Below are 10,635 nucleotides of genomic sequence, written 5' to 3'. Positions count from 1 at the left end.
CAAGCTTCCCTGCTAATGGACATTTTTGCACTTCCTCTAGACAGTAATAATATACTTACATAATGATGGTTTTCATGTACTAAAAGATCCCAAGGTGCTTTATGAATCACTAAAAAAGAGTGACACCGAACACGGAAGCAACCAAAGAAAAAAGTAGATAGTATGACATCATTAAAATTAAAAACTTTTGTGCATCAAAGGCCTTTATAAACAGTGAAGAGAAAACTTACAGATTGGAAGAAAATATTTGAGAACCACTTATTTGATAAGGATTTGACATCCAGAATATATAAAGAATTCCTACAACTCAACAACAAAAAGACAAAAAAACAATTAAAATACGGGCAAAGGACTTGAGTAACCATTTTCTAAAGAAGATAGACAAATGACCAATAAGCCCATGAAAAGATGTTCAACATAGTCACTGTTATTGTTAGGCGCCAACAAACAGGTTCCCACTCATAGTGACCCTATGCACAACAGAACAGAACACTACCCGGTCCTATGCCATCTTCACAATTGTTGCTATGTATGAGCCCATTGTTGCAGCCGCTGTAACAGTCCATCTCGTTGAGGGTCTTCCTCCTTTTTGGTGACCCTCTACTTTACCAAACATCATATCCTTCTCCAGGGACCGATCCCTCCTGATAACATGTCCAAAATGCGTGAAATGAAGTCCCGCCATCCTTGCTTTTAAAGAGCATTCTGGCTGTACCTCTTCCAAAACAGATTTGTTTGTTCTTCTGGCAGTTCATGATATATTCAATATTCTTTGCCAACACAATGACTCAAAGACATCAATTCTTCTTTGGTCTTCCTTATTCATTGTCCAGCTTTCACATGTATATGAGGGGATTGAAAATACAATGGTTCGGATCAGGCACTCCTTAGTCCTCAGAGTGAAGTCTTTGCATTTTAACACTTTAAAGAGGACTTTTGTGGCAGATTTGCCCAATGCAATATGTCATTTGATTTCTTGACTGCTGCTTCCGTGGGTGTTTATTTTGGGTCCAAGTAAAATGGAATTTTCAATGATTCAATCTATTCTGCATTTATCATGATGTCGTTTACTGGTTCAGTTGTGAGGATTTTTGTTTTCTTTATTTGAGTTTTAATCCATACTGAAGGCTGTAGTCTTTGATCTTCATCAGTAAGTGCTTCAAGTCCTCTTCACTTTCAGCAAGCAAGGTCGTGTCATCTGCATATCACATGTTGTTATTGAGTCTTTCTCCAACCCTTATGCTGTATTCTTCTTCAGATAGTCAGCTTCTCAGATTATTTGCTCAGCATGGAGATGCAATATGCAATAAGTACGGTAAAAGGCTACAACCCTCATGCACAACTTTCCTGATTTTAAACCATGCAGTATCCCCTAGTTCTGTTCAAACAACTGCTTGGTGGTCTATGTACAGTTCCTCATGAGCACAATTATTCTGGAATTCCCATTCTTTGAAATGTTATCCATAATTTGTTATGATCCATAAAGGAAAAGTTAGTCATTAGGGAAATGCTAATTAAAACTACAATGACTCACCACCTCATACCCACCAGAATGGCTATTAACAGACAAACAGAAACTAACAAGTGTTGTTGAGGACGTGGAGAGATTGCAACACTCGTGCATAGCTGATAGGAATGTAAAATGGTATAACCACTATGGAAAACCTTTTGGAAGTCTCTCAAAAAGTTAAACATAGAATTACCATGTAACCTAGGAATTCCACTTCTAGATATATATCCAAGAGACTTGAAAGCAGGGGCTCAAATAGATACTCGCACACCGATGTTCACTGCGGCATTATCCTCAATAGCCAAAGGGTGGCAACAACACAAGTGTCCATCAACAGAAGAATGGATACACAAAATGTGGTCTATTCATACAATGCATGGTTATTCATCCATAAAGAGAAGTGAAGTTCTCATACATGCTACAAGATGGATGAACTTTGAAAACATTATGCTCAGTGAAATAAGACAAAAAAGGGCAAATATTGTGTGATTCCATTTACATGAAATATCTAGAAGAGGAAATGCATAGAGACAAAAGCTTATTAGTGATTATCGGGGACCAGGGGGAAGAGGAAATCAGGAGTTTTACGTAAGGCTTACTGAGTTTCTGTAAACATTTTGGAAATGGATACAGGTGATGGTAGCATAACATGGCAAAAGTAATTAATGTCGCTGAATTATACCCTTAAAATGGTTAAAATGGCAATCTTTTTGTTATATATATTTTACCACAATAAAATTTAAAAAGAGAGAAACTTTAGAGTAAATAAAATTTGGGCGGAGTGCACGTCGCTGTCTTCTTGTTCTTTGAATTCATGCATAGGAAGTAGTGTTGTGCCATGGTTCAGAAGGACCTGGACAGGAATCTTACCCCTTACCAGGTGTGCCCTTGAGTGTGACACTCAATGTCTCTGAACCTCAATTTCCTCATCTGCAAAATTGGCATAAATGGTTAGTTATTAGAGAAGAAAACAACAAGCCTTCAGAAGAGCACTTGGCAACTTAATTACTCAACAACTGATAAGAATTCAATCCAATTCATAGTTTTTAGTATTGGCAATGTGCCAGGCAACAGGTCCAGAGACTGTCTTAAAAGAACTAATAATCTAGCTTTCCCTGATTAAACAAGGTAAATATGAGACTATGAGTGCCAACAAGGAAACAAAAATTACTGCAAGAATTCAGAAGGGGCCTGAAGAAAGACTTTTGAGAGATTAGGGGACCTTGGACAGTTGGTTTGCCTCTCTCCACCTCGGTTCCCAGATGATCCTGTTCCCCTTAGAAGTGGGCCACTGGGAAAAGCAGAGGCATCCAATGGAAGAGGAGACCACCTTGGAAGGAGACTGAAGCAATTGACTATTCGGCCAAAGGTAGGTCAGACATTGCTACCCAAAAGAAGGAAGAGGAACAGATTCTGGATGGACTCAAAGGCAATAGATGTGCCCTGCAGGAAGTGTTGCTGTCATCGGGTGCCGTCAAGTTGACCCAACTCAGAGCGACCCTATTGGACAGAGTAGAACTCTTCCACAGGTATTCCAATGCTGTGATCTTTATGGAAGCAGATCACCAGCTCTTTCTCCCGAGGAGTCACTGGTGGGTTCAAACTGCTAACCTTTCAGTCAGCAGTTGAGCACTTAATCATTGTGCCACCAGGGCTCCTTACAGTAAGTGTAGGAAGTGCATTTTTTCTACAGGAGGCTATTTTACTAACTGTCATACCACTTCTGTTTTGTCTGTCCTCTGTAGAAAGGGTTAAGGTCATGCAACTGATGGCTTCACACACTGTCAACATCACAACACTCCCACGGATATCTACTGCCATGACCCAAAAGTTGTTCTTTACACAGGTCTTCATCATCATCACTTTGGTACAAAAGCATATTAAAAATTCTGGATAATCTCAGTGTCTAATTGCTCATTTCCCTCATTCAAACATGACCCAGCTTCCAGCTGGCTTCTGGTCACTCTCCAGCCTTATCTTGGACCCCCTCCTCCCCTCACTTGTTCCCAGACACACAGGTGTCCTTTCGGTTCTTTGGGGACACCAAATGTCTTCTATCCCAGAGCCTCTGCACATGCCACTCCTATGTCAATGATGACATTCCTCTTTCTGTCCCCAAAGTCAGCTCCTTCCCCTATTTTAGTTCTCCACTTCAATATTGAATATACAATGGACTGCCAGAGAACAAACAAATCTCTCTTGGAAGAAGTATAGCCACAATGCTCCTTAGAAGCAAGCATGGTGAGACTTCGTCTCACATACTTTGGACATGTAATCAGGAGGGACCAGTCCCTGGAGAAGGACATCATGCTTGGTTAAGTAGAAAAACCAAAACCAAACCCATTGCCACTAAGTCAATTCTGACTCATAGCAAGCCTGTATAAAAGAGTAGAACTGCCCCATATGGTTTCCAAGGAGTGCCTGGTGGATTCGAACTGGCGACTTTTTAGTTAGCAGCCGCAACTCTTAACCACTACACCACCGGGGTTTCCTGGTTAAGTAGAGGGTCAGTGAAAAAGAAGAAGACCCTCAACAAGATAGATTGACACAGAGGCTGCAACAATGGGCTGAAACATAGCAACTATTGTGAGGATGGGCAGTGTTTGGCTCTGTTGTACATAGGGTCACTATGAGTTGGAACCTACTCAATGGCACCTAACAACAACATTTCATATGTCCTCAACCCCTCTACATCAGCTATCCCTTCCATCCTTCCTAGTCCTTTTTACCAGGGGCAATAATCTTGCTCATTTGCCCGATATTGTCTCTCTCCCCCAGTAGACTACAAGTTGCATGGGGCAGGAACTATGCCTGTCCTGTTCATGTTATACCACAGCATCCAGATGGGAATGCAGTGAAATATTTAATGAATGATCGAGTAAATGAATGAGTGACTGAACAAACAAACATACTTGGTCCCTCTGAACCTTCATCCCAGTCTTTCTGTTCAAAGCCAGCAGTAATTTCTGGTGCGTAACAGGTACAGGGAGCGACATGCTATGAGGCGATGGCCATGAGGATTTGTAATTCTATTACTTTTAACCCGGTTTGAACTCAATTCCATTTGCGCCTTCCAGTTTTAACTAATGGCGCCATCTGTCTCCAAACACCATGGTCTCATTAAATGAGCAGTAACAGTAAAAGTAATTGCAAAAGAGTAGAGGAGACTAAGGAGGGATAGATCATTTTATTTCTCAAATTCTCTTGACTACAATTAAATGTTGGCACCAGGAAAGTAGAGCAGGCAACGATTAGTGCTAAAAAGCAATAATCTAAAATGCCTTTTCCAAGTCCTGCCATGTCTGGTAAACCTAGACAATTAAATAGAAGCCTTCCTTCGACATTCAGGCCATAATGATTTCCTTCATTATTCTTCCTCCAGTGTGCAGAAATGCGTACAGCATTCATTCCAACAGTTTTCTGTCATTCCAACGAGAATTAAGGAATTAAAAATTATGTGGCACTAGGTGAAGAGAATTGAACAGCTTTTTTATGTTGTTGTTGTCGGATGCCATCAAGTTGATTCCAACTCATAGCAATCCCATACGACCGAGTAGGGCTGCCCCATAGGGTCCATTTTCGTGAGAGCAGATTGCCAGGTCGTTCTCCTGCAAAGCCACTGGGTGGGTTCAAACCACCAACCTTTCAGTTAGCAGCTGAGTACTTAACCATTGTGGAAACTTACATAAAATTCATTACAAGAACCTAACAAAAGTGATTGGGAGCGCACTGAATAAATGGGTAGGTGTCCATATCACAGGCTAATAAGATTCATGGCTGCCAGCTTTATCATTTCTCTTGAGATTGTTTCTTTTCATTTTGGTCATCTCTAGAGTAATATTATTCAAGAAAAATCACGAAATTTGGACCAAATGTAAGCCAAGTTTTCATCTGATCCATCAACCACAAAGTTGGCAGATCCCTTCTAATTTCTTTGAATAGCGTGGTTTCTAAATTCCTGAACTCCACTGTCGAGTAGTGGCCAGGGATGCTGCTAAACATCCTACAATGTGCAAGAGAGTCCCTACAAGGAAGAATGTCCAAAATGTCAGTAGTGTCAAGGTTGAGAAAACCTGGTATAGAGGAGCGTTTGGGTGAATCAGGGCAGAGCCAGAGCATGGTAAGTAGGTGAAAGAGAGAAAAGGCCTAACAGTAGCTTTAGGACTTCCTCCTTCTTCTGACTGAACCTCTTTCCCTACCCTCATGTCCAAGTCCACGTGGCCTGCCAGACTCAGCTCAGGCACGGCTCCCTGGCTAGGTCCACTCCCATCCTCTCTTGCTCCTCCCCCACCCCATGGTCCCCAAATAATTGCAATGTGGGTGAGAGCAGAAGAGGGTGTTCAGAGACAGCCAGGTCACCATAATGTCTAGGTGGCTGGGGGGGGGTCAGAGGTCACCTACAGAGTGAAAGCCAGGGCCAGAGTGTAACCTGACCCTACAAATGCCAGTAAATTTCCACTAGTTCTTAAACTAGCCCAAGCCAGATTTGGCCTGCCCCGCATGCGCAAAAGGGCCAGCTGTAATCACTGACTTCAGCGGCGGATGCAGCAACAGGTGGAATGAATCAGAAGGATAATCAACCCCCGGGCCCTATTCCGAAGTAAGAGGTCCGACAAGAACCATGTGACCGTCTGTTTCCTGGCTGCCTTCTAGAATTTTCCCTCCCCAGTGCGCCTGTGCGGTTGCCGTCTTGCTGCCCAAATCGCATATAAGCCTCGCTTCCCCATGGCTTGTGTAGCCGGATCTGAGGAACTTCCTCCAGGCTCCTTGCTCTGAGCATTGCGATAAAGTTACTTTCTCTTTCTCCAAGGCCAGTGTCCAGATAATTGGCAAGTCTGAGCACGCTGGACAAGGACACACCTTCTAGGGTTTGGGTACAAGAGCATGGAAGTGGCTCCACAGCAGGAAGTGGCGGGCAGTTTCTTACCCTTAAGCTACCCCACATATGCAGCCACCACTCGTCTGTCTCTGGAGGTTTGCATGTTGCCATGATGCCAAACAGGTTTCAGCAGAGCTTCCAGAGTAAGATGGACTAGGAAGAAAGATGACCTACTTCCAAAAATGAGCCAGTGAAAACTCTGTGGATCACAGCGGTCCAATCCACAACTGACCGTGGGGATGGCACGGGACCCACCGGGCAGCGTTTCCTTCCATTGTGCACGGGGTCGCCAGGAGTCAGGGGCCAGCTCCGCCGCAGCTAACAGCAACAACAGGTCACTCAGACGCCTGGTTCCGTTCCTGCCAACTCCACGCAGCTGAAGATGATTGAAAACGAGCCCAGGAGTCTACCACTTCTGTTACAGCAAAGGACATCAAAGGAGAAGCCAGAGACCTGCTTCTGGTGGGGCCACTGAATTGGGCGCACAGCTCTATGCAGAGTGGCCATGTAAGTAGGTGGGTTATTGACGTCACCCACATGAAACGGACCCCCAGAGGCCCTGTCAGCAGCGTCCATCTGGCAGCTTTCCTCCTGACAAAACATCAAAGAGAGACGTTCATGGTGCACAATGAAAGTTTGAGACATACCTTTGCCCGGTCCCCCAGTAGCACACAGGGCAGCAAAGAGCAGATTTAAGCCCTTTGGGTGGAAATATTGAAGGCCCCCCAACCAGGGAGAACCAACTGGCTAAAGATCCACACAGGACTCCTTTTGATAGACAGCTCTCAGCTGTTAGGACTCCTGGCCTGGCCATTTGTATCACCTTCCCCATCTTCTCCTAAGGCTGGACCCCCTCCACGCACATGTACACACATATATGTGCACACATAGGCATATGTACGCAACGCACACAAGGGTACTCGTACAAGGTATGTGCACGCATGTACATACACACGCATGCACGCACATGTACACGATGCATACAAGGGCACCCGTACACACATGCACATACATGACCCATGAACACGTGTGCATTTATACACCTACAGGTATGTGCATATGTACTCATGCATGTATGCACACATCCACACAAGTACGTTGCACACATACACACGTGCATGCATGTTCACACACACATATACATCTCCCCCTCCTCTGCACACTCTATGAATTCTCCCTCAGACCCAGCCAGGCCTCCTTCCTCCTTCCCCAGTACCGTGCCAGCCTGGCGTCTGTCCATTCCCACAACAGCACATCCCTGGGATCGTGCCCACAACAAAAAGATGACCCCAGCAGGATTCTCTGCCCCTTAGAGGACCAGGCAGGGGGAATTGCTAACATCCCTCATTTAATATCTGTGCCTTCATTCCTGCACCTTTGCAGAAATAATTAAAAGCCGCCCAAATGACCAAGAAGAGAAGGCCCGTTGGTGTCGTGACCCTGGCCTCTGTCCTCTTTCATTTATTCAGGGAGGGACACACCCCAAGGATCCCAGAGAGGGGAGAGTTCTCCCTTCTCGTTTTTTCTAATGAGGAAGCTGAAGCCCAGGGAGTTTAGTGACCCATTTCCTCAGAAGGTTTTTACTGCTGTCTAAGAATGTGAAATCCAGGGGGATTAATATGGGAATAAGGAGCCCCGTGGCACAACAGTTAAGCACTCGGCTGCTAACTGGAGAGCTGACAGTTCGAACCCACCCAGCTGCTCCTCCGGAAAAAGACCTGACCTGGAAAACCCTGTGGGGCAGTTCTGCTCTGTCACACGGGGCAGCTTTGAGTTGGCATCAACTCTATAGCGCACAACAACAACATGGGCACATTCGATCCCCAGGCAAATAGTGGGTGTCGGGTGAAGGAGAGTTTACCTTCCCTTCTCTGAGCTCAAAAAACACTTCCATCCAAGTCAAATGCACTTCCGGTCTAAAAATGAACGCCCTTCTCTTTTTAATGAGGAGAGAAGCTGTGTCACTTAGTAACAGACCGATCAGAAGAGGAAATGTCATTGGAAAAAAAAAAAACCAAACTCATTGCCATCGAGTCGATTCTGACTCATGGCAACCCCATGTGTTACAGAGTAAAGCTGCTCCGCAGGGTTTTCTTGGCTGTAGTTTTTATGGAGCAGGCTGCCAGGCCTTTCTTCCGTGGTGCTGCTGGGTGGATTTGAATCATCAACCTTTCAATTATTAGTCAAGCACAAACTGTTTGTGCTGCCGCCAGGGACCTTTACAACAACAACTGCTGCCGATTTGATTCCAACTCATAGCGACCCTAGAGGACACAGTAGAACTGCTCCATATAGGGTTTCCAAGGAGTGACTGGGTGGATTTGAACTGCCAATATTTTGCTTAGCAGCCAAGCTCTTAAGCCACTGTGCCACCGCGCACACTCCAAAGAACAGTGGAGGTTAATGCTGAAAGTAGATATAAGAGAAACACTTCCAACGGCTTCAGCGGGGGTTCTGCAAGGAGCAGCTGGGTGCTGATGGGTGTTGGTGCCCCTTGGCTTTCTGGGAAGAAGGGCTATTAGGGAAATGGGCTGTGGAGAAACCCCAGGGTGCCCTGAAGTCCTGATCCCTCTGTCCCCGTGTCAGACCTCCTGAGTCCTGTCTGTTCCGGGTGACTAGAGGCACACAGCTCCAGGAGATGCAGCCACAAATCACCTGGTCTGGCTGAAAGGAGCTGACAGCGGGCTTAAAAGGAAATCCATTTATGGAACAATCAAGAGTGCTGCCGTTCTTTCCTCCCTGGCTTCAGACAAGCAGATGCAAAATAAAGCGAGGCCCAGGGAGTTTTCAGGCTGCAGCGGTGTCCAGAGTACCTGGAGGTTTACCCAGAGGCCATCAGAGGGGACTTTAAAGGCAAAAGCACTCCACATCGACACAGAAGACCAGAGAAAAATTAACCAGGCATCAGAGCCATTTGCCAGTGTGGAATCAAAGAACGGAAGCAATAAGGAAGAAAGAGAAAGGAGGATGGTCTGGGGCAGAATGAAACAAACAAGAACCGAACCGAACCCGTTGCTGTCAAGTTGATTCCAACTCGTAGCAACCCTGGAGGACAGAGTAGAACTGCCCCCGTAGGGTTTGCCAAGAAGCACCGAGTGGATTAGAACTGCCGACGTTTACGGTTAGCAGCAGTAGCTTTTAACCACTACACCACCAGGGTTTCCAAAAAAAAAAAAAAAAGAACAAGTTGCCTTCAAGTCGACTCTGACTCGTGGCGCCGCCATGTGCGTCGGGACAGGACTGCGCTCTGCAGGGTTCTCAGTAGTTGATTTTTCGGAAGGAGATCTCCGGGGCTTTCTTCCAAGGTGCCTCGGAGTGGACTCAAACCTCCAACCTTCAGGTTAGCAGCTGAGTATGTTTAACTCTTTGTACCACCCAGGGGCCAGGAAACTGGGATAAAGACACCTTGCTCTTCACAGTCAAGTGAGATAGACTTAACGCTAGTCCTATAAAGAGAGACTTTGAGCTTGGGAGCATTATTTTTCTTTCATATTTACTTAAAAGCAATCAAGCAAAATGAGCAATGGAATTTCACTTTTACCCACACTAAATTATTGCAAGCAGTATGCCCCCAGCTCATAACTTAGAAAAAAAAAAGAGCTACTACAGCTCTGAATTTGGGGGCCTGCAGTGCTGACTGTTTTAAAAAGGAAAAGACAAAGCACTGTGCTGGGGAGGAACCCACACCGGGGCTGAGGGCAGGAAGGCTGGCTGGAGATGTGCCCGGTCATCCCCTGGCTGCATCCAGTCGTTGCAGCTCGTTGAAGGCAGTTCTCAGGCCTGTCCTGGCGGCGTTTCGTGTTCCCTGCAAACTCATCGCTGATTGTGAGGGCACGTTTCAAAGGACAGCCATATGGTGAAGCATTTCCCCCAGGACACAGAATTCAAAGGAATTGCTAAGTGATCTATAAGGGACCCGGGTGGCACAATGGTTAAGTGCTTGGCTGCTAACCGAAAGGTCAATGGTTTGAACCCACCAGTGGCTCAGAGGAGAAAGAGCTGGTGATCTCCTCCCATAAAGACTACAGCCTAGGAAACCCTATGGGGAGCTCTGCTCGGTCACGTGGGATTACTGAGTCGAAATCAACTCCACGACGGTCAACAACAACCACAAAGAGATCTCCAGGTGCAATGGCCTTGTGTGTCTGGACTACAGGCTGGGCAGGGTCTAAGCATATTTCAGAGTCAGAATTTGAACCCGGGTGGAACCCTGGTGGCACAGTGGTTAAGAGCTTGCTGCTAACCA

The sequence above is a fragment of the Elephas maximus genome, chromosome 6 (assembly GCF_024166365.1).
Source record: "Elephas maximus indicus isolate mEleMax1 chromosome 6, mEleMax1 primary haplotype, whole genome shotgun sequence".
Classification (NCBI taxonomy): domain Eukaryota; kingdom Metazoa; phylum Chordata; class Mammalia; order Proboscidea; family Elephantidae; genus Elephas; species Elephas maximus.
Note: the sequence above shows the minus strand (reverse complement) of the source record.